Genomic DNA, 23,234 nt, shown 5'->3' with positions numbered 1-23,234 from the left:
ATGAGAAGAAATAACAACACAACACAAATCCACACAGATTAGTGACGAGCAGTGAGTCTAAAATAAATCATTCTGTTAAAAGTTATGCAGGTCAGTCCTGGGTCATTTGTGAAGGGTCGAAAGTTTACTATTGATAGTTGACAGTCAATTTTTGAATTCTTGGCTTTAGTAGGATAGTTGAAATATTTTTCTTGTTTCCTTTTAATTTGCTCACTGGCCAGCTGGCTACTGGCACTCAGAATGAAAGAATCTTTTACCTGCAGCAAAGGCATTACTCATGGGTAGCTATTTGACTGTAACATTTGCAGCACACTCATGTTTGAACCCAAATTACAACACACAAGTACCTCAGCTCCTCCTTTCCTATGAGTACACAGAAACCAGAGTTGAATTGATGGTTAGCCCCCGTTCTTCTATATTCTTGAAAGAGGAAGGTACAATATCATGTCTATTGCCCAGAGGTCTCTCTTTTCTCCCATTAATTTCACAGAAAGATCATTTCCAGGAGGTTGTAGCTTAGTTTAAAGTCCAGTTCTCCTTCTTAGGTCCGTCCGCTTAAAGAAAGTTTCCTTTAAATCTTGTCAAACATAACATTCTAGTGACTCTGTCTTCACATAGCCATTGAATTTACATCAGCAGGGGTATGTCTTTTTTTTAAAAAAACATTGCAGTTAAAAGTTCGACATGTCTTAATTAGAGTCACGGAGTCATACAGCACAGAAATAGAACTTTTGGTCCAACCAGTCCATGCTGACCGTAATCCTAAACTAAACCAGTCCCACCTGCCTGCTCCTGGCCCCTATCCCTCCAAACCTTTACTATTCATGTACTTATCCACGTATCTTTTAAATGCTGTAATTGTACCAGCGTCCAAGTTCGTTCCATACGTGAACATCTCTCTGTATAAAGAAGCTTTTCCCCTCATGTCTTTTTTAAATCTCTCCCCTCTCACCTTAAAAATATGTCCCCCCGTCTTGAAATTCCCCCATCCTAGGGAAAAGACACCTACTATTAACCCTACCCATACCCTTCATGTGATTTTTCTAAACCCCTATAAGGTCACCTCTCAACTTCCTACACTCTATGGAAAAAGTCCCAGCCTATCCAGTCTTTTGTTATAACTCAAGCATTCCATTCCCAGCACCATCCTGGCAAATTTCTTTTGAACTCTCTCCAGCTTAATTATATCCTTCCAATAACAGAACAACCAGAGCTAGACACAGTACTCTAGAAGAGGCCTCACCAATGCCCTGTACAATCTCATTGTGACTTCCCAACTCCTATACTCAAAGGGCAGAGCAATAAAGGCAAGTGTGCTGAATGCCATTTTAACCACCCTTCAAGGTTCCTCCATTGTCATGGCATACCTGATTGAGTGAAGGAAGCTCAGCCCTCTGTGATAGCATCATCACTTGGTCGGAGGATAAAATAGGGACTCATTGGATTCAAACCTAGAGCTAGGTATTCTTAATAGCCTTATTTCAGCCTTTTATTCTAATTTGTAAATTGCTTCAGAAAAGTAATAAATGACATCGTGGTTACAAAACTCTTCTCGTTACAACAGGAGTTAGTTATCCCACATACACCATGGGTTCTGCACTCATCAGACTATGTAAGCTCCTAGAGAACACAGAACCTTCAAATATATAGATGGCAAATGCTGTCTTCACAGATGCAGAAAGATCTGCTGAGAGTTTGTTTATTTTTCTCTCCTTCTGACCCATGTGACTGGGCCAGTTTGACAGTGACTGATCATCACTTTTTTATTGGGAAGTGGAAAAAATACTGTAAGCAACAGCACATGATCCAGGTAGAAATGACCAGGAGAGGAAAATGGACAAGGGAAGAAATGATGGCATGTTTAATGTTTTAAAAGCACTCATGTTGTGATTATGAATTAGAAACTCTTGGGAAAGTAAAAATTAAAACAAAAATTATGCAATGATGTCTTTTTCTCAACACAGTACGACCAAGGCAGTATGGTGGCTCAGTAGTTAGCGCTGCTGCCTCACAGTGCCACAGACCTGGGTTCGATTCCACCCTCAGGCTACTGCCTGCATGGAGTTTGCATGTTGTCTCTGTTATTGCCAAATGCTCTGGTTTCCTCCCATAGTCCAAAGATGTGTAGGTTGGGTGGATTGGCCATGCTAAATTATCTGCAGTTTTCACGTACATAAGCCATGGTAAAGACAGGGATAAGGTAGGGAGATGAGTTTGGGTGGGATGCTGTTCAGAAGGGCACTGTGAATTTGCTGGACTGAGTAGCCTGTTTCCTCACTGTACAGATTTTTTATTAAAAAATCAGTTTTGTGAGCACTCAGTGTTTGGGATTAGAGAAGCTTGAGATGATAAAGATTACTTTGTCTGAAGTAGCTATGACTGTCTCAGTCGGGTCTCCTGATTGAGTCTCAACTGGCTAGTTACTTCTGCATCAGGTTTCACATAGTTTTAACTGTCACTGTGTAAGTCATGGCCCCGCTGGTAACAGCAATAGTGCTGTGATTGGCTATCACTGTAGCAGTGCTGTTGGCTGGCTAAATGGCCGAGAGAAATACTACAAGATAGCTGTCAATCTACAAGGATCAAGGTAGTTAGTGCACCTTAGTATCTACCCATCAAACGGAGAATAAGCCAGTGAGGTGCATCCTGGGAAACAACCTTCCTACAGAAGTGTCAATGGTAGCGCCCTGTGATAAGTAAACATGCCCCGCAAGATCCAGTTGAAAGAGACTCAATAGACAATTATACTGTTCCTATGCAGACCTGGATTCGGAGTCAGGCTTGTTGGACCAGGCGATCCAATAGTTGAAGACTAGCCTATTGTGAAAGAGACCATCTAGGAAGTCCACCCAATAGGTACTAAGATTCATATCTTTTATAATAGAAGTACCAGACAGGGAGAATAGAATAAATGTGAACATCCTGTTAAAGCTGTCGGTTTTATGTCATGAGTGATAAGCACTTTCCATTTGGTACCAGGGTTTTTTTCTTTGCCTTTATTCATTCAGGGGATGAGGGTATCACTGGCTAGGCCCAGCATTTATTGCCCTAAGGGCAGTGAAAAGTCAACCACATTGTTGTGGGTCTGGAGTCACATGTCAGCCAGACCAGGAAAGGATGGCAGTTTGCTTCCTTAAAGAACATTAGTGAGCAAGATGGGTTTTTTTTTTCCCCCAACGATTGACCATGGATTCACAGTCATTATTAGATTCGTAATTCCAGATATTTTATTGAGTTCAAATTCCACCATCTGCTGTGGCGGGATTTGAACTTTATCTGGGTCACTGGATTAACAGTCCAGCGATATTAGCACTAGGCCATCACCTCCCCCACAGGGGATTGAGGATGGAGTAAACTTTGCCATTTGCACATGGTATTATTTGTTTGATGGTTACTGTTGGTTGTTATTGTTACCTGGTGTTTAAATAGATTATAATGGTGTTGGTATTATTAAAAAAGCAACGAAGGGCACATCAAATGATCTTTTCGGTAAACCAACCAGAACAGCTTCTAGCTCGGTGTCCCAAGGGGTGGTCAAAGTCCATGCTTGATGATCTGGTTCTCTTAGCCTTGTCAGCAACATCTAATGCCAGTCTTCTGCAACACCAGTGGTTAACCACTAAATGTTTCACAATGTCAGCGAGCAATGTGAAAACCTAGACAAAGACGCTTATTGGTGTCTCTCAAAATCACCAGTTCATTTACCTATTTTTGGAAGAGAGAGCCAAAGGTTCAATTTGAGTGAAGAAGCACTGTCCTCTTGTATTCTCTGGAACTTAGAAGAATGAGACATGGTCTCATTGAACATTTAAATTCCTAGGGAAGGTGACTAGTTAGACACTAGAAGTATATGTTGTCCGACAGGGAGATTTAGAATTAGAGGTTACACTTTCAGAATAAGAGAAAATAAGAACATGAGTCAGCCATTCGGCCCTTTAAGCATACTCCACCTTTCAACATGGTCATGGTTGACATCCAAATCATTATCCTTTTCCCATTTTTGCCCCATTTTGTCCATTTAGGACTGAGATGAGGCAATATTTCTCATAACTGTAGACATCTTTCAGTCTGAGGTTTGTGGATATTCCACTATTTAGTATATTCAACGCAGAGATTGACACGAAGAGAATTGAGAAATATGGGGAGAGTACAGAAAGGTGAATTTGAGATAGATCAGCCACCATCACAATGAAAAGTTAAAAGAAGGGTTAGAAGGGCTGAATAGCATATCCCTGCTCAGATAATCAGCTCAGTGCCAGATACGTTGTGCATTATTATACAGAATCGTCGTAAAGAACATAGCCTTAGGACAACTATGATGATGTTGAACTGAAATCTCTGCTTGTGATCTGTGATAGCCAGATTCCTTTGTGCTTTTCCAAGGAATCATGGCCAATATTTATCCCTCAACCAACAGCAATTAGTCTGATCATTGTCTCATTGTTGTTTTTTGGACATTGCTTTACTGAAATTGGTTGCTATGTTCCCAATATTATAGCACTTCAAAATGACTGGCTACAAATCATTCTGGGGCATTTAGAAGTCATGGACAATTATACATAAAATGTAAGTGTTTTCTTTCTAATGTCACAAGAACATTCCAGAAGACTGGAGCAATTTGGTTCTACCTTTAAGACACTGCTGTCTAAACTACTACACATCGGATTACTGCAATCATGAGTACATCCTTAGTGATTGAGTCTGTAATGAGAAACCAGTCCAGGTAAGTGCTGGAATGTAAAAACCTTCAGCATATAAATACAGCAAAGAACATATTTTCCTCTAAGTGTTTTTGCCTTTTAAGCCCTGAAAGAAGATACAAAGCTCCTCACTGATGACTGATTGACACTTTGTTTGACAAACGACAAAGCCTTTAAAACCGTCTGACACTTTACAAGTTAATAGGAAACTGAAAGTGAGAACCTTATTGTACTGAAACAGTGAGTGCAACACCACACAAACAGCTTTTTGCAGCTGAATTAATATTAATGGAATTCCAAATCAATAAACAGCAGTCATCAGGAATGCAAGTGAACAAAGTCTGGCTGGGTGAGTACAATTGCCCTTGAAAGACAAATTAGATAGTCAGCCATGATCACCACGCAGGTGATAGGTAAATCAGACAAAGGCTTTTCCCTCTGCAAGCGTATTTATCAAGGTAGCATGCAGAAGAACAAAAATCTTTCTGCTTTGCTTCCAGTGATGCCTCAGTAATTCTAGGTCAAAAATAGGGCACATCAGTTAAAATGCAGACTCTTTCTGGCCTCCATCAGGCCAACAAAGAACCTTAAACATCAGGTTTAAGATTTGTTTGAATAACAGTAATGTAACAATACAAATATGGGTACATTTAAAACAGCCAACTCTGACTGATTAGATCAGATTAGATACCAATAGCAGAGATAAGCATATGTCTGTACGAGACTGATGATGTACATGAGCTACATATACTGGCCAAAATAACTGTCTCTGAAGAAATTGTGTGAAAAGAGAACAAAGCATTTGATTGTACTGTGACAGAAGTGAGGATGTTAAAACATGTCCTTGCCTAAATTTAAATTTTGACAAATGATGGATCATGCAGTTACCATACACGAGGAGCAGAGGAATTCCTATCATTGTACCTTAATTGTTGCTGTACTGCTTGTATTCATAAACTGGATTAGTGCTTTGGCATTTTGCACAAAGAGGTTCTGTGATGGCTCAGCACTCCTTTTTCAAGCTCACTTTAACCTGAGTGAAAGTTTGCAATGATGCCAATGTTAGTAGAAATAGCTTGAATATGAGGCATGCCCTGATGATACCTACAAACACTGACGCCTTACTCTGTGGTGGTTAAGGAGACAGAAGTTTATGCCTGATGATGGCCTGTAGAAACTAATTAAATCAGCCACCTGCTCTAAGTGTAGGCTTGTATTCCGATTTTCCCTAATCCATCAGTTTTACTCTTATTGTAAATAACACAAAGCAGTTCTAACAACAGAATATGCCCATTTTTTTATTAAATCTAAAAAAAACTGCAAAAATCCTACCAATGAAATGTTTACAATTACAAGTGAGTCCTTTTAAATGGACTTATCCAAAGATCGGACCAGAATAGGTGATCAGCCTACTCCATATTAACTTCTAGCCATTGATCAATTGATCTCCCTGTACTAGCTATTGTTTTCCTCAGAGGCAGCTTGTTTTGTAAGTTTCCATTTGAAGAAACTATCTACTTACACTCTTGACTAGATCCATTCTCCAGAAAATGATCAGTGTGACAACTGGTGAACATCATAAACATGTTATGATTTTCATGTCAGTTTGATCAATTAACTCATTAAGACTACTCCAAAACCTCACTAAGACTTGCTTATGTCTTCTTAGAAAGAAGTTTTTTTTAAATTCACTAATCCTACCAGCATTTATTACCTGTCACTAGCAGCCCTTGAGAATGTGGCAATGAGTTGCCTTCTTGAACTGTTACAGTCCATTTGGTTCATATACCCATGATGCATTTTGATTCAGTGACAATAAGGAAACAACAAAATATGTTTCTAAGTCCGGAAGATAAGTGGCTTGGAGGGGAAACTCCACATGATGGTGTTCTCCTGTATTTGCTACATTGTCTTTCTGGATAGAAGTGGTCATGGATTAGGAAGGTGTGTTGAAGGATCTTTAGTGAATTGCTATAGTGCATTCTGTAGATATTGCACACTAGCTCGACTGAGCAGTGGTGATGGAGGGAGTGGGTGATTTTTGATGATGGGCAGTTCAATGGGTTGCTTTATCCTTGATCGTAGAATAATAGAATCATAGGATCCCTAAAGTGTGGAAGGAGGCCATTCGATCCAGTGTGTCCACACCAATCCTCGGAAAAGGATCCCAACTATATCCACTCTTGATGCTGTCAAGCTTCTTGTTGCAGCTGTACTAGCCCAGGCAAGTGGGAAGTATTCCATTACATTCCTGACCTGGGATGGTAGCTATTACTTGACTTTCATAAAGCTTGACTCAAAATACAGTATGTATTTGCTGTTCATGACTTTTATGTCATCCATTCCACTGTAAGATATTTACACAGCACAACTCCATGACAATCACCAAGTCAGCGGCTATAAAGCCCACATTATTACATATGATGGACTGTGGTTGATTTAAACAAAGCTTCAGCTTTTCCAGAATTACTGTGATAGTTCGGTCCATTCTTGCTGAGTTTTAAGCTTCATTCTGGATGCACATACACTCCTTCAGCCTAACAAAGAAACTCTTTAGAAAACACAGTTGTTTTCCCAATCATTAAGTAACCGTCAGTCTTCATATGGTCCATTGTAGTGATTGTAACAAGGGCAAGAATATGCGTTCCTTGATTGGGGCTGTTAACCTGATCCAATCAGGGACCCCTGGCTGACAGATATGAACAGGAGTGTCAGGCATCCTGTTCACTCGGAGAGCTGGCTCTGACGGAGCTGGATCAGTGTGAAGGACTCTCCACGTATAAATAAAGGATAACTTGGAGATGAATATTTAAATCATCACCAGATTTCTTTTCATTTCATTTAACTTAATCTTATTTCATCTAACCCAGCAAATTTTAGGTTAATATATATATAAATTATTTTTTAAAATTGGGTGGAGTTTTAAACAGGCCACAGTTCACTATTGCCTGTTTTGAACTGGTGGAGGAGATGAATTTTACTCCAGTTCCTTGTTTCATGTGCCAGCACACAACAGGGCTGTACCACTAGAGCTGCTAATTGGGAATGGTCATGTTACAATAGGTTACTTTTTCCAGGAGCAATTCCTCCAAGACAAATAGTTTTGGAAATTTCACAATATTTGTCCTTGAAGGCAAAATCTTGACACTTCTAACTTACAGCAGCATTTCTATTCACCACAGAACTATAGTGATTCAAGATGATGCATTTCACTATTACCTTTTCAAGGACATAAGGAATGGGCAATAATTTCAGGCTTTCCTCACTATGTACATATTCCAAGACTTTTCTTTCAACTCTTTCTTCTCTCTCCATTTTCCTTCTTTTGACAAACTAAAGGTTTTCAAAACTTATTCTTCGATCTTTTCATCATTACCTGACCTTTTTATTATTGTAACTTTAGAACTATCCTGGGTAACAGGCTTGAACTTCTCAATAAAAACTGAAAGAACTAAGTTTGCTATAAATCAGAGACTAAAATAGAAATTATTGAAAAAGCTCAGCAGTCTGGCAGCACCTATGGAGAGAAATCAGAGTTAACGTTTCAGGTCAAGGTTTAACTCAAATTTTCTCAAATTTTCAATGTTACTCCTTTGAATTGTCAACCTCTCAATGCCTAATAATTACTTTGTTCTTAAAAGAACCAGGCAAATGGTTACCTCTGTAATAAAACACTTGGAACCACTTGTAACATGCTATATATCTTTGACTAAATTAGTTGTGAATATCGTACCCTATTATCCGTTAATCATATAAGGACATCCTGATCATTGCATTGAAGTTTTCCTGATATCTGTGCAATTTGTTATGAGCTCACCCTCCACGTTCATGACATAGTTACTGAATTAACAATTGCAAAGGATTAACGCAAGTTGTTTTTCTTTTGTCATTTTTGAGAGGCTGAAATCATTTATTTAAGTGTTTTATTTTCCTGAAACGAGTGCTGCAGCGTGTTGATGCTCTCTTGACTGAAACATATAGAGAGCAATGTATTAACAGATGATATCAAAAATAAGAGTGATCCTCTCAATCCAACTGAGAAAATTTCAGCCATTAAAATGGAATATGTCTACTCTATTTTTTTTTCTTTTGTTATTCATTTACAGGATGAGAGCATCACTGGCCAGGTAGCTTTTGTTGCTCATCCCTAATTGCCCAGAGGGAAGTTTAGAGTCAGCCACATTGCTGTGGGTCTGGAGTCATATGTAGGCCAGACCAGGTAAGGATGGCAGTTTCCCTCCCTAAAGGGACATTATTGAACCAGATAGGTTTTTCCCAACAATCGATGATGGATTCATGGTCATCATTAGAATTGTAATTCCAGATATTTGTTGAATCTGCCATGTGAGAAATTGAACCCGGGTCCCAGAACATTATATGGGTTTCTGGATTAACAGTCTAGTGCTAATACCACTAGGCCATTGCCTCCCCTCCACCCCAATATTATGGAACTGTTCCTTGAAAAAAACATGGCATCAGAGCTAATATCAAAATGTGAGATGTGCACTAGAAAAAGAAAGGTTCTAACTAGCAAACCATCACTGATGTGCATGAAGCATCCAATTTCAATGCTGTACTGTCAAGCTGTTGGTTTAAAAAAATAGAAATAAATTTATTTCTGTGCCTATAATTCTCATTCCTTGTTAGTGCTTCCATAACATTTTTAATTAAAACTCAATTTAATGAGCTTCAGAATGCAACAATTATTCAAGAAAGCTCAATTAATTTAAAATAAAGAATGGTATTCATGTTATTTCAATGATTTTTATATGTATTCTCCTTCATGGATATGTGTTCAGTTTCTTGGGTCATGCAAAGTTTGGTGGATACAGTTTCTGGCAACTTAAAATGGTAATAAAATATAGTAAAGAGACATATCTGCTCTCTTGGGCAAAGGATTCCAAGGCATTATTCTGAGGAAGAGTAGTTTTTCTGACCCCAATTTTCATCTCACAATCAACATCATTAAAACAGATCATTTCTTTCATCATTGTTTCTGAGACTATACTGTGAATGAATTAGCTGCATAGTCAGGGCAGCACTTCATAAAGTAAGTTCAACGGGGTACAGCACTGTGGGAACTTTTCAATATTTTGAGTGTACATCTTTCTTCCTTTTTGACCGATTGGACAGGCTATTTTCTACTTAATCCAAGATCTATGGTAACACAAATTCTCTAGCGCAACTGTAATCTCTAGCTTATTAAATTTTTTGTATTGGTTGCTATAGTAAGGATTGTGTTAGGTCTCAAACCAGACACAAGCAGTTGATATTTGCACTGCCGCATTTGAAGTTGGGAACATTCCAGCTAGCTGCTATTTATTTGTAAGGCATTGATGTCTGCTAGATTAAGATTTAATTATACCAGTTCGTTTACAGTGTTTAATAAACAGGCAAATGCTTGACATTTTGAGTTGTATTTGTTGCTGCATCAAATGAGCATGACTGAAATGGCTTAATAATATCTGGAATTATGGGAATACTTCGCAGCAAATGTTTTGTCAGAATTCTTTTCATCTTAGATTTCCCTATTAAGGATATGTGCGCTGAAGCAGTTATCACATTTCTCCATGTTGAATATATATCTTCCTCTAGAAAACAAACCTGTTTAATAGCTTTTAAGTGGATAAATATTTGCTAAGGAAAAAATTTAAAGGACATGGGAAACAGGCAGGGGAATGAGATGAATTATGTGAATTTTCGTGGAAGCTGATGCAGGTAAGAAATGCTTAGTTGCCTCCTAGCCTGCTGACTTTCTGTGATGGAAAATCTTTGCCGTTAATTTGCACACAAATCTTGGCACCTTTGTGAGGAAAGTTATAGCTTCCAGTGAATGGCTGAATACATCCAGTTCCTTTTCTGAATGTACATAAATAGTAGTTCACTGTAACAATTTCCCTGTATCCATGGACCTCTCTGTGAAATGAGTTTCAAGCAGTTTGTTCTCAGAGTCTGTAGCAATCATTTTGCCGTTATGCTACTACTGATGCCACTGCACTGGTAAATGACTTAAACCAATCACCAAGGACATCCTCTGGGCTTTTCTTGGATCTGCCGCCATGTGTTTTAGTAAAATACATGTGAGCACAGCTTCTGGCAAACTCCTGCCAGCGTCATAGTGGCAGAGTATTAGCAAGGCCCAAGCAAAGTTCAATCAACAACTCAAATCTTTTGAGGGATAAGCAGCATTCTACACAACTGCGACAATAGCTTTGTCACAAAAAAAGCAAGATTCTCATTGTACAAAAATAAACTGTAGAGGATATAAAATTGAAATGAAAAGAGAAAATTTTGGAGATACTCATTCGGCCAGGCAGGATCTGTGGAGAGATACAGAGTTAATTCAGATCAATGACTTTTTGTTAAAATGTTAACTCTGTTTCATTGTCCCCATGTATTGCCTAATGTGCGAAGTATTTCTAAGGCACTAATAACGACTGAATGCCAGTGATCCCTGTGTGTTTGTGGCTGTGGGACAAAGTTAGAGAAGCAAGTCAGACATGCCACCTTTATACAACGTATTCCGGATACAACAGCTGCACTGAGACCACCATATTTGTCCATGCCAAACATTATACTCCCCTTAAAAATGTGTTTTCTGATTGTTTTGTGTTGCTATGAGGCTGTTTAGATTTTAATAATAACAATAGTTTTAGATGTTCCTAGAACAGATGGTGGCTATAGGTTTAGTTAGCATACCTGTGCTGGCCAGAGCCAGTCTGCAACAACATCTTCATTTATATTGCATCTTTAACATCATAAAATATCCCAAGGCAATTCACCGGAGCAATATGAAACAAAATAGACACTAAGCCAGAAAAGGAAATTTTGGATTAGACCTTGCTCAGAAGGGTGGGTATTAAGGATGATTGTAAAGAAGGAAAACAAGGCAGAGAGCCAAAGAGATTTAGAGATGATATTCCAAGGCGTAATGGCCAAGGCAGTGGGAGACATTGCCACAAATTACCTCAAATTAAAACTAATAAAGTGGTATTGCATTAAATGTTATTAGTTTGCCTTGTGTATCTGCCCATTTCAGTCTGTCGATTGTTTTGGTGCCATGAGGTTTGAGGTTCAAGGTCATATTTTGCATTTGGAGAAATGTTTCTCCTTGTAGTGTTGTTAAGCAGGCATTTGGTGTGTTAGCTTTCATTGATAGGGGAATTGAGTTCCAGAGCCGTGGAGTTATGCTCCAGCTATGCAAAAGCCTGGTCGAGCCACATCTGGAATATTGTGTCCATTTCTGGTCACCTCATTACAGGAAAGACGTGGAAGCATTGGAAAAGGTGCAGAGGAGATTTACCAGGATGTTGCCTGGAATGGAGGGAACGCCTTACGAGGAAAGGTTGAGAGAGCTAGGCCTTTTGTCTTTCGAACGACGAAGGATGAGAGGTGGCTTGATAGAGGTGTACAAAATGATCAGAGGTATAGGTAGAGTAAACAGCCATAGACATTTTCCTAGGGTGGAGGTAGCTTTTACAAGGGGACTTGGTTATAAAGTGAAACAAGGTAGATATCAGGGAGACGTGAGTGGATTTTTTACTCAGAAAGTGGTCAAGGCGTAAAATACTTTCCCATCAGCTGTGATTGACTACTGTTTGACTCTGTTAACTTTCTAAAGCTCTTGACGTTATTGTACAGAATGCTGTTCTCCATAAGTTCATCTCTCATTAAAACATCATTCTTTCTTCCCAGTATCTTGTACATGACTGTTGATGTCATCGTTATAGCCAGCTTTATATCACCACCTCATTATCATTCACACTGTACAGCACAATGCCCCTTTAAGGTCTGCCTGAATGAAGCCTTCATATGAAAATAAATCCTTTAGTTCCTGTTCATCCACACCTTCCTCTGATTAGCATGTTTTTTTTGTGGGTTTGTGAAGGTTTTTGAGTTCTCTCTTATGCTATTCATTAACCTTTCTTTCATCACAATCATTAATCTTCTTATATTTTTCTCCAATTTCTCCTGCACTCTCCCCATTTTTCCAGGCATGCTGTTGCATTCTGTACCTGACATGTGTGATAAACATCTTTTTTCTATTTTATAGTAGCCTATATTTTCTTCGAAATCCAGAGAAATCTAACTTTGGATTCCTGATCTTTCCTCCAAATGGGAGTTATACTTGGTTTATGGTGAAATATTTCTAAATTCGATCATTGCCCATTTGCTGTTTCCATTGCTAATTTTTCTTTCCAGTCTAACTGCGCTAGATCACTTCTCAAATCAAGGAAAGTGGCTTTTTTTTCAACTGGGGATTTAATTTTTCTTTATCCGCCTCTAACTGTATTATGATAACCATGTCCAAAAAGTTCATACACTCTCATACACTCCATTTGCGCTACTTTATTTCCTAGGGTAGTTCCAAACAGATTCTGTCAATCTCTAGTATCTTGTCCTTTTATAGAAATATAATATTATCCTTCAAGAATAATACCATCTTGCTAACTCTTGTCTTGTTTTTTCCCCCATTCCTTCTGGAAACTCTGTGGCCAGGAATGTTGAGACTCCATTCTTGCCCACGTTTATGCCAGGTCTCCATGCTAGCCTCTACATTATAGCCCGTATGGGCAACTTGCAGCTGTAATTCATCAAACTTATCAACACCACTACTCCTATGAACATACGTACATTCCAGTACAATGATAGTCAGGTTTGACTTCTACCCTTTATCTAATTCCTGTAGTTTCTGGTTCTTTTTATGTTCTTACACTTTGGCAAAATTGTGCATCTGTTGCAGTGTTTTCTTACACAGTGACACATTTGAGACATGTAAATATTTCAATTTAGTATTTTCATCAATACAATCTTTGCAGTGCTGCACATGTTAATGTTTAAAAGAACCATTGCATTGCTCACTTATTTCATAGTATTGAAGAAATGGTTCTCCCAGATGCCTGACTGTACAATCACGTTTATTCATAGTGTGGTATGGTTGCTAAGTATCTAGATTAAAATGGAGGAACATTTTGGAATGAAACTTCAAAGCAGCCAACGACAGTAAAATGTATAAAGGTCAACTCAAACATATACCATTCCACAGAAGCTTCATAAATGCCACCCTTCATTGCCACACAAATGTTGAGGAGGATGTGGTCAGATTTTCATGCCTCCAGACTGCATTAATCCAGGCAGTGATTTAATATTCAGAATTTGTGACCAGCAATAACTTTTCATCAGCTGAATCCTTTGTTTGATAGGCCTGCTCCATGGAGTATAGACACTCAGACAGCCATCACTGTTAGCGCCACAAAGCTTAATTTCTGTCACTTTATTACAAACTTTATATTCCCATCTCACTTTGGTGGCTTACATCCCTGTGCCACTAATGTGAGTACATCAATTTATCTACAGAGAAGGTGCCATTTATTGGAATTCTTATCATGGAAGCCCACTCTAGACACATAATGGACACTTACTGCCCATTGGTTCCATCGAAGCTTCAGAAGGCTTCATAATTTGTCTATACACAACCCAGTAGCAAATATTCCAATGACCACTCTGTCTTTGAAGTATGCCGTATTTTTAATAGCTTAGGCGTCAGTGAGTATACACAACATCATTAATGTGGGGATCTCTGTTTAAATTTGTTCTTTTACAAATACTAATTCAAATTGTGCGCATCCATCATTGACAATTTCCTGGATTGATACTGTAATTTATTTGGATTCATCTTTCCAGTCAACATGTTGTGCTCTTGGACAGTTAAAGAGGATCAGATGGTGTTTGAAGTGGAACAGGGATGTTCTCCCACTCAACATTTATCCCCAGATAACAACATTTGGACAAATATTTGATTGTTTATCTCATTGCAGTTTATAGCACTTTAGGACAGATTGGTTGCTGTGTTTTCCTTATATCACAACATAGGCAATGTATCAAAAGCACTTCTCAGGATGTGAAGAGCTTCAAGACATTCTGAGATTGTTTGGGTGATCCAAATGGCAGATCTTTTTTCATTTGATGTTTGGTTTCCATTATGGAATGAACTCATTCTCAACCAGTACTACCAATCCTCCAGAGTTGTCCTGGAATCTCCTAGATTAAACTGCTGAACAATTGCATTTTTTTTCATTCTCCTTGAATTTTTTCATTTGTTAGTTATAAAAAGACAGGAGAAAGCAAGAAGAATAGTTAAACTAACAGTAGTAAATCAAGTAATTGGCTGACGAAAAGTTTGTTCACTTTCCAAATGTTGGTTGAAATGATGTCAGTCCGTAAGGGTTGTGATAGAGAACCTATGATGCAGGCATGGAGAAAGGGGAGTGGATGTGCAAGGATCATGTGACCTTGACTGAACACTTTTTAGGAGGTGCTGGGCCTGTCTCCTAAATAAGAGGTTGGACTCTGTAATCAAATTTAATGGCTACCAGTCTGATAACAGTCTGATAAGGCTATGGCATCCACCCCAGTGTAGGTGGATCTCCTGCCTTCCAGTACTGCTGGCCAATCAGATGGCTGGCAGCTCTCCTATCTCAGCACTGCCACCTGAAGAGATTGATAATGCTGGTACTGTAACCAGGCCACCGTGAGGAAACATGGTCGAGGATTGATTGCAAGAAAAGTGGATGTTTTCACCACAGACTGTCAGACAGGTTCCAGGGAAGTGGCTGGTGGAAGGTTGGGGAGAGCATGACCGGGAGGCCACGTCAGGGGAATTGAGGACAAGTTGCTACTGCTGTGAGAGGTCTTCAAAGATCACAAAGTGCTTCAATACTTTCCCCAGGGCTGAGGGTGGGGCAGCTGCCAAATACTCCATCATGGACAAAATTCTAGTGAAGCTGGGTGGGTGATGGGCACAATTTCTATTTGGCAGAGTACAACTCCAACTAATGTGTCCAATCAAAGTTCAGAAACCTATTCTCACAGTGCAGATACTCAAATTCCCTTTCCATTAGTATGAATCAAATTGACTCAACTATAATCGGTGAAGCATGAATATGGGTATGCTTGAGTACAATTTCAATGGACTCCTGCCCTTCAGAAAATTTTGAACAATGTTGATGTACTGTTTTCTCTAGTCACGGTTTTGCAAGACTGAAAGACAGGAGAACAGCCAGTGAGGGTCAAAGGAATGTTAAGAGCATCATTAGTGGTGTCAGGTTTTTCCATCCATTCATGGCATCTGTAGCATTCCATTACCTTTGACCTCTAGCAGGTTCACAGCAATGATATGAATGGAGAGAGTAACTTACAGGTTTACATCTTCCATACGAATCACCTAAAGCATTTTCAGTAGGGGAAAATTAGTTTCACTTGCAAAACCAATCATGTAGTGTTCACAGAGTCCCCTTGTGCAAAGGACTTGGTTTATAGTGCCAGATAAATTTAGACTTTTTTTTCTCTCTCATGTGTTGGTAACATTATTTCAGTCAATTGCATCACGAAATTAAAAGGAAATGTAGTGAAACAAAAGCTGAGCCAGTTCCCAGTCACCATAACACAGATGGGCTCACAATATTAGCTCAGAGTGGCCTGTGTTGTGTAAATACAGATGTAAGTGTTCTGTAAAGGTCTTTATGCACTAGGTATTTACACATTCAAAAGACTCACTAGATAGAAAACTAGAACCATCGGATCAAAGGATGTAAGAGCAGAACTAAGATATTCAGCCCATTTAATCTACTCCACCATTCAATAAGATCATGGCTAATTCTCAGCTCCACTTTCCTGCCTTTATATCCTACAATGCTTGATTCCCTTCCTGATTAAAACTCTGTCTATCACTTGCATATCTTGTCTATATACCCTTCTGCTGACTCTTTATCTTATCACCTGCCATCACAACTATTCCAAGCATTTATCAAAATAGGAGCAGACAACATACTTTGAATCCAATATGATTCTTCTCCAGAATATTAACTCTGTGTCTCTCTCTTCAGATATTGTCAGATCTGTTGAGACTCTCAGCACTTTTTGTTTTATTTGGCCTCCAGAGGGTGACAGGTTTATGGTGGTTGCCCAAACATCCAGAGAGAGGATGAGACTATGTCTTTTGTGCAATGAGATGTCACAATCTGGCATGTATGCCTGCAAGAGTGATTGTAGCAGATGCAATAGTAACTTAGAACAGGGAAGTTGGTAGTTACTTTATTTGGATTGAAGACATTACCGATAAGGGAAGCTTGGAGCAGACTGGGCTTGTTAACTCTGGAGTATAGGAGAGATGGCTTTATCGAAGTGTGTAAGACCTGTACAAGGTAAACATGGAAAGGATGTTTCCTCTTGGGTGAGTCCAGGACTAGGGTATGCTGCTTTAAAATTAAGGATTGCCATTTAAGGAAAGAGATGAGGAGATTGTTTTCTCAGAGGGCTGCTTGATTTTGAATTGCTCTACCTCACAAGGTAGGGGAGATGGGGTAGACAGATTGTTGTTAGCCATGTATGTCAAAGGTTATCAGGGCTCATTGGAGATGTGAAACATTAGTAGATCAGCCATGATCCTATTGCATGGCAGAATAGATTTGAGGGACCGAATGGCCTTCTCCTGTTCCTTACAATGATGTTTGAAGTTGAAAAGAAACCATTTGCAAGGCCAGGGAATGTGAGTTTGGGGATTGGGGCTAATTGGTCAACTTTTTCAAAGAGCTGGTACTGGCATGATAGATTAAATGGCCCTCTTGTGTGCTGCAAGTTCTTTTAGATTTTTTTTAAAAATTTGGAATAACAATGTATGCTTATGTGTTACAGTCTTCCTTTAAAAAACTGTTTTGTGTAGGATTACAGTTTGTCATGTCTACAATTACACCGTAACTTTACACAACAGTGTGCATCCACGCAGAAAGTATTTAAAAATAGTTAATTGCCTCAAATTGTTGCTTTCAGCTGTAAGATATGTTCAAGACTCTACTTTAATACCCTGTAATTTTCTTAACTTCAATTTTGTTTTCAGTTTCATTGTTGACATTTTTAGGTCACACAAACCCACATCAGAGGTTAATTGCTATAAATTCACAAAGAAGCAAATAAACAGACAGAAACCACTGGAAACAGACATATTAATTCTATATGGGAAAAATTTGTTGTATAATTTATATTAGCTGCTTTCAGAATGAGACACTTACCCTGATGCTTCTGTTTGCCTTCCATACACAACACCACACTGGGGCTGAAGACAGAATAATAGGTAAGAGCTGGGTACGGATAGTGATAGGATGTGAAAAGGTACACGTGTTGTAATAGTCCACAAAGACTCAGCCAGATCATAAAATGCAAAAATACAAAGGATGCTGGAGATCTGAAATAGAAAAAGAAAGTGCTGGAAAACTCAGCGGGTCTGGCAGCATCTGTGTTAAAAGTGTTTAATGCAACTCTTCTACAAAATTGAAAATTTCCTTTGTAAACCACAGCAATTTTACAAGCATAGGATTAGAGCCCACAAACTTTACCTTTCCAGGAGATGCTCAACTGAACTCAGCTGAGTTTCTGAGACTGAACACTGGCTGTTGGATCTCACAATTATTCAAGATTGAGCAAAGGCAACATGCTTACTCTGAAAATATTCTATCACAGTCTCAACAAGAAATCAAACTAAAAGAATTACATATGTACTGAAACTCTTTTCTCTCATTTCCATTCACCAGCATTCATATAAGCTCATGACAAGTCCAAAATGTCACCCCAGGTCTCAAATGGGGTTTTGTATTTTATTCACGAATCCAATGTTTTATACCAGACTACGTAGTTGGCAATCGATTGTCTCCAATGATCCTATGATAACAAAAACCATCATTATCAAACATTAAGGCATCTATACCTCATTGAACATTGGGTCTCAAGTAACATGTTATTAATCCATTGGCACTTGCATAATGAAGGTTGTGGGAAAGGGTCACGTTGGTTGTGAAAATGGCCTTGTATTTTACTAACCAGAGCTGCATCTGAAGCAGTGCAAGACGATGATATTTTTTGGGTTTTGACACTTCCCAATCACTTTAAGGAAAAACAACTAAGGCATTTTCATAAATGTCATATTTTTGCTCCTCATTCCATTCATAAATAAAATTAGTTCACTTCGTGTTTTTTTCTAATTCCAGCCATGTTGGTTCCATGTTGGAGCCATGTCATAGCTATTCTTAACAAGTGTAGGATTTCCTGTTTCGTTGTCTCATATTTGATTGGCGATCATTATACAATTAATCGGTTATGAAATTATTACATTTCAGGAACCAGAACATGTATATTAATGAAGGAGCTCAACAACATTGGGAGTGTCAACTTTCACATGATATGTTAGTCTGCTTGACTGGATGGACTTTAAAGATCACCCATACTGTTTGAAAAACAATGTTAGCGCATAGCCAGATGAAAATAATACCTCATTATTTGCTTAATTCATTTGTGGAATCTAGCTGTCCAGAAATTAGCTACAGTTTTCACTTACCAATGACATTGACTACATATCAAAAGTGATTATTTAATTGTAAAGTGCAGTCAGATGTCTTGATGACATGAGAAGGTGGTCTTATGATGTAGTGGTAGTGACCCCACCTCTGAACCAAGAGACCTGGATTCAAGTCCTATCTGCTCCAAAGGTATATCATAGCATCTCTGAACAGGTTGGTTAGAATCCAAATTCTTTCTTTCACTCCTGATGATGCTAATTCATCCACCCAGAGATGATGACCTCCCTCAATTGAAGGGAGGTGAAGGTGTAGTGGTAATGTCACTGGATTAATAATTCAGTTGGGAAACCCAGGTTAGGGGAGCATTGATTCAAATCAGGACTGTTATGAAATTTGAGTTGAACAAAAAATTTCAAATTAAAAACTAGCTTGCTAGTTGCTTTGTGTGGCACGGTGGCTCAGTGATTAATGTTGCTGCCCGACAGTGCCAGGGACGATCAGTTCAATTCCATTCTCAGGTGACTGTCTGTAAGGAGTTTGCACATTGTCCCTGTCTCTGTTCAGGTTTCCTCTGGGTGCTCTGGTTTCCTCCCACAGTCCAAAGATGTACAGGTTAGGTGGATTGGCCAGGCTAAATTGCCCATAGTGTTCAGGGACGTGTAGATTAGGTGAGTTATAGTGGGATGTGTCTGGGTGGGATGCGCTGAGGATCATTGTGGGTTTGTTGGGCTGAAGGGCCTGTTTCCACACTGTACAGATTCTATGATCTCTAATTCAGTGCAGTGTAGATTTGATGACGATTGGTTTTGTTGCTTAATGGTAAAATGCAATCAGAAGATAAGCAGGAATAAGCAAATGTGCTGAAAAAGTCAAATCAAGACAAACAAAACTTGAAGAGGCACACACGTGGTCCATGAGAAAGAAAGGTTTCAGATGGAGAACATTTACGTGAAATGCTAGAAAATATCCATCTCTGTATTGACCAGGGCCAAGGCCAAGGTGGCGGGGGTGGGGGAGGGGGGGTGCGCTGGGAGAAGGGGTCTTCCCATATCCTGTGCTATTCATTTCAATAAATAGAAAGTAAGATGTCCATGATGTGCCGATTTGTGCTGACTATATGCGACACACAACCAGTGGTCTGAAAAAAGTGTTTCCAAGGTTACAACTTTGTTGACATCAAATGAAGTAAAATATCTGGAAACTGATCTTTTGAAGCCTGGTCCAGGGGATAATGATTGAGATACTGTGGAGTAGATATGGGAGTTATTTTTTCTATTCATTTGTAGGAAGTGGGTATTGTTGGCTGGGCCAGCATTTGTTGCCCATCCCTAGTTACTCTTGAGAAGATGGTGGTAAGCTGCCTTCTTGATCTGCTGCAGACCACTTGCTGTAGTTGACCCATAATGCCATTAAGGAGGAAATTCCAGGATTTTGACCCTGCGACAATGAAAGAACCGCGATATACTTCTAAGTCAGGATGATAATTGGCTTGGAGGGGAGCTTGGAGGTGGTGATGTTCCCATGTGTCTGCTGCGTTTGTACCTCTAGGTGGATGTTGTCATGGTTTGGAAGGTGCTGTCTGAGGATATTTGGTGAATTTCTGCAGTGTATCTTGTAGATAGTACACACTGCTTCTACCGAGCTTCAGTGGTGGGGGGAGTGAATGCTTTTGGATGTCGTGCCAATCAAGTGGACTGTTTTGTCCTGGATGGTGTCAAGCTTCTTGAGTGTCACTGGGGCCACTTATCCAGGGAAGTTGGGAGCACTCCATCACCTTTGCCTTGTAGTTGCCAGTCAGGTTTTGAGGAGTCAGGAGATGAGTTACTCGCCACAGTATTCCCAACTTCTGGCCTGCTCTTATAGCCACTGTGCTTATGTGGTGAGTCCAGTTGAGTTTCTGGTCAATGATAACTTCCAGGATGTTGATAGAAGGGGATACAGTGATGGTAACACCATTGAATGTCAAGGGGTGGTGGTTAGATTGTTTCTTATTAGTGATGGTCATAGCCTGACATTTGTGTGGCATGAATGTCACTTGCCACTTGTCAGCCCAAGCCTGGATATTGTCCAGATCTTGTTGCATGTGAACATGGACTGCTTCAGTATTTGAGGAGTCACGAATGATGCTGAACATTGTGCAATCATCGGCGAACATCCCACTTCTGACCTTATGATGGAGGGTAGGTCATTGATGAAGCAGCTTAAGATGGTTGGGCTAAAGACACTACCCTGAGGGACTCCTGCAGAGATGTCCTGGAGCTGAGATGATTGGCCTCTAACAACTACAACCATCTTCCTCTGTGTCAGGTATGACTCCAACCACAGGTTTGCCCCCGATACTCATTGATTCCAGTTTTGCTAGGGCTCCTTGATGCCACACTCGATTGAATGCAGCCTTCACATCAGGGTTGTCACTTTCACCCCAGCTCTGGAATTCAGCTCTTTTGTCCATGTTTGAATCAAGGCTGTAATGTGGACAGGAGCTGAGTGGCCCTGTCAGAACCCAAGCAGGGTGTCACTGAGCAGGTTATTGCTGAGGAGGTGCTGCTTGAAAGCACTGTTGATGACACCTTCCATCTCTTTACTGATATCGAGAGTAGACTGACGGGGTGATAACTGTTCAGATTGGATTTGTCCTGCTTTTTGTGCACAGGACATACTTGAGCAATTTTCCACATTGTCAGGTAGATACTAGTGTTGTAACTGTACTGGAACAGCTTGGCTAGGGGAGCCGCAAGTACCGGAGCACAAGTCTTTGGTACTATTGCCAGAATGTTGTCAGGGCCCATAGCCTTTGCAGTATCCAGTGTCTCCAAACCTTTCTTGATATCACGTAGAGTGAATCAAATTGGCTGAAAATTGGCATCTATAATGCTGGGCACCACTGGAGGAGGCCAAGATGGATCATCCACTTGATACTTCTGGCTGAAGACTGCTACAAATGCTTCAGCCTTATCTTTTGCACAGATCTGCTGGGCTCTTCCACCATTGGCGATGGGGATATTTGTGGAGTGTCCTCCTCCAGTGAGCTGTTTAATTGTCCACCATCTTTCACAACTGGATGTCGATGGACTGCAGAGTTTAGATCTGAATTGTTGTTTGTGGTGTCGCTTAGTTCTGACAGTCACATGTTGCTTTCACTGCTTGGCATGCAAGTAGTGCTGTTTGGTGGCATCACCAGGGTGATGCCTCGTCTTCAGGTATACCTGATACTGCTCCTAGCATGCCCTCCTGCACTCTCCATTGAACCAGGTCTGATCCCCTGGCTTGATAGTAATGGTTGACTGGGGGAGATGCCAGGCCATGAGGTTACGGATTGTGCTGGAGTACAATTCTGCTGTTGTTGATCCCCACAGCGCCTTATGGATGACCAGTCTTGAGTTGTGAGATCTGTGCAAATTCTGTCCCATTTAGCACAATGATTGTGCCACACAACATGATGGAAGTTATTATCAATAAGGAGGCGGGACTTTGTCTCCACAAGGACTATGTGATAGCCACTCTTACTGATATTATCATGGACAGATCCAACTGCAGCTGACAGATTGATAAGGATGAGGTCAAGTATGTTTCTCCGTCTTGATGACTCCCTCACCACCTGCCGCAGACCCAGTATAGCAGTTATGTCCTTTAGGACCCGACCGGCTCGATCAGTCGTACTGCTGTCAAGTCACTCTTAGTGGTGGATGTTGAAATTCCCCCACCCAGAGTATGTTTTGTGCCCTTGCTATCCTCATTGCTTCCTCCACGTGTTGTTCAGCATTGAGGAGTACAGATTCACCAGTAGAGGAAGGACAGTATGTGGTAATCAACAGGAGGTTTCCTTGCCCATGTTTAACCTGAAGCCGTGAGACTTCAATGGGTCCGGACTCAATGTTGAGTACTCCCAGAGCAACACCCTCCTGACTGTATACCACCATGCTGCCACCCCCCATGCTGGGTCTGTCCTGCTGATGGGCAGGGCATATCCAGGGAAAATGATGCTGGTGTCTGGGACATTGTCTATAAGGTATGATTCTGTGAGTATGACTATGTCAGGCTGTTGCTTAACTAGCCTGTGAGACAGCTGTCCCAGTTTTGGCACTGAAGCCCAAATGTTTGTGAGGAGGACTTTGCAGGGTCTACAGGGCTGTTTCTGCCCTTTTCCAGTGCCTAGGTCAATACCAGGTAGTCCATCTGGTTTCAT

This window comes from Stegostoma tigrinum, chromosome 31 (assembly GCF_030684315.1).
Source record: "Stegostoma tigrinum isolate sSteTig4 chromosome 31, sSteTig4.hap1, whole genome shotgun sequence".
Classification (NCBI taxonomy): domain Eukaryota; kingdom Metazoa; phylum Chordata; class Chondrichthyes; order Orectolobiformes; family Stegostomatidae; genus Stegostoma; species Stegostoma tigrinum.
This window is presented reverse-complemented; position numbering follows the sequence as displayed.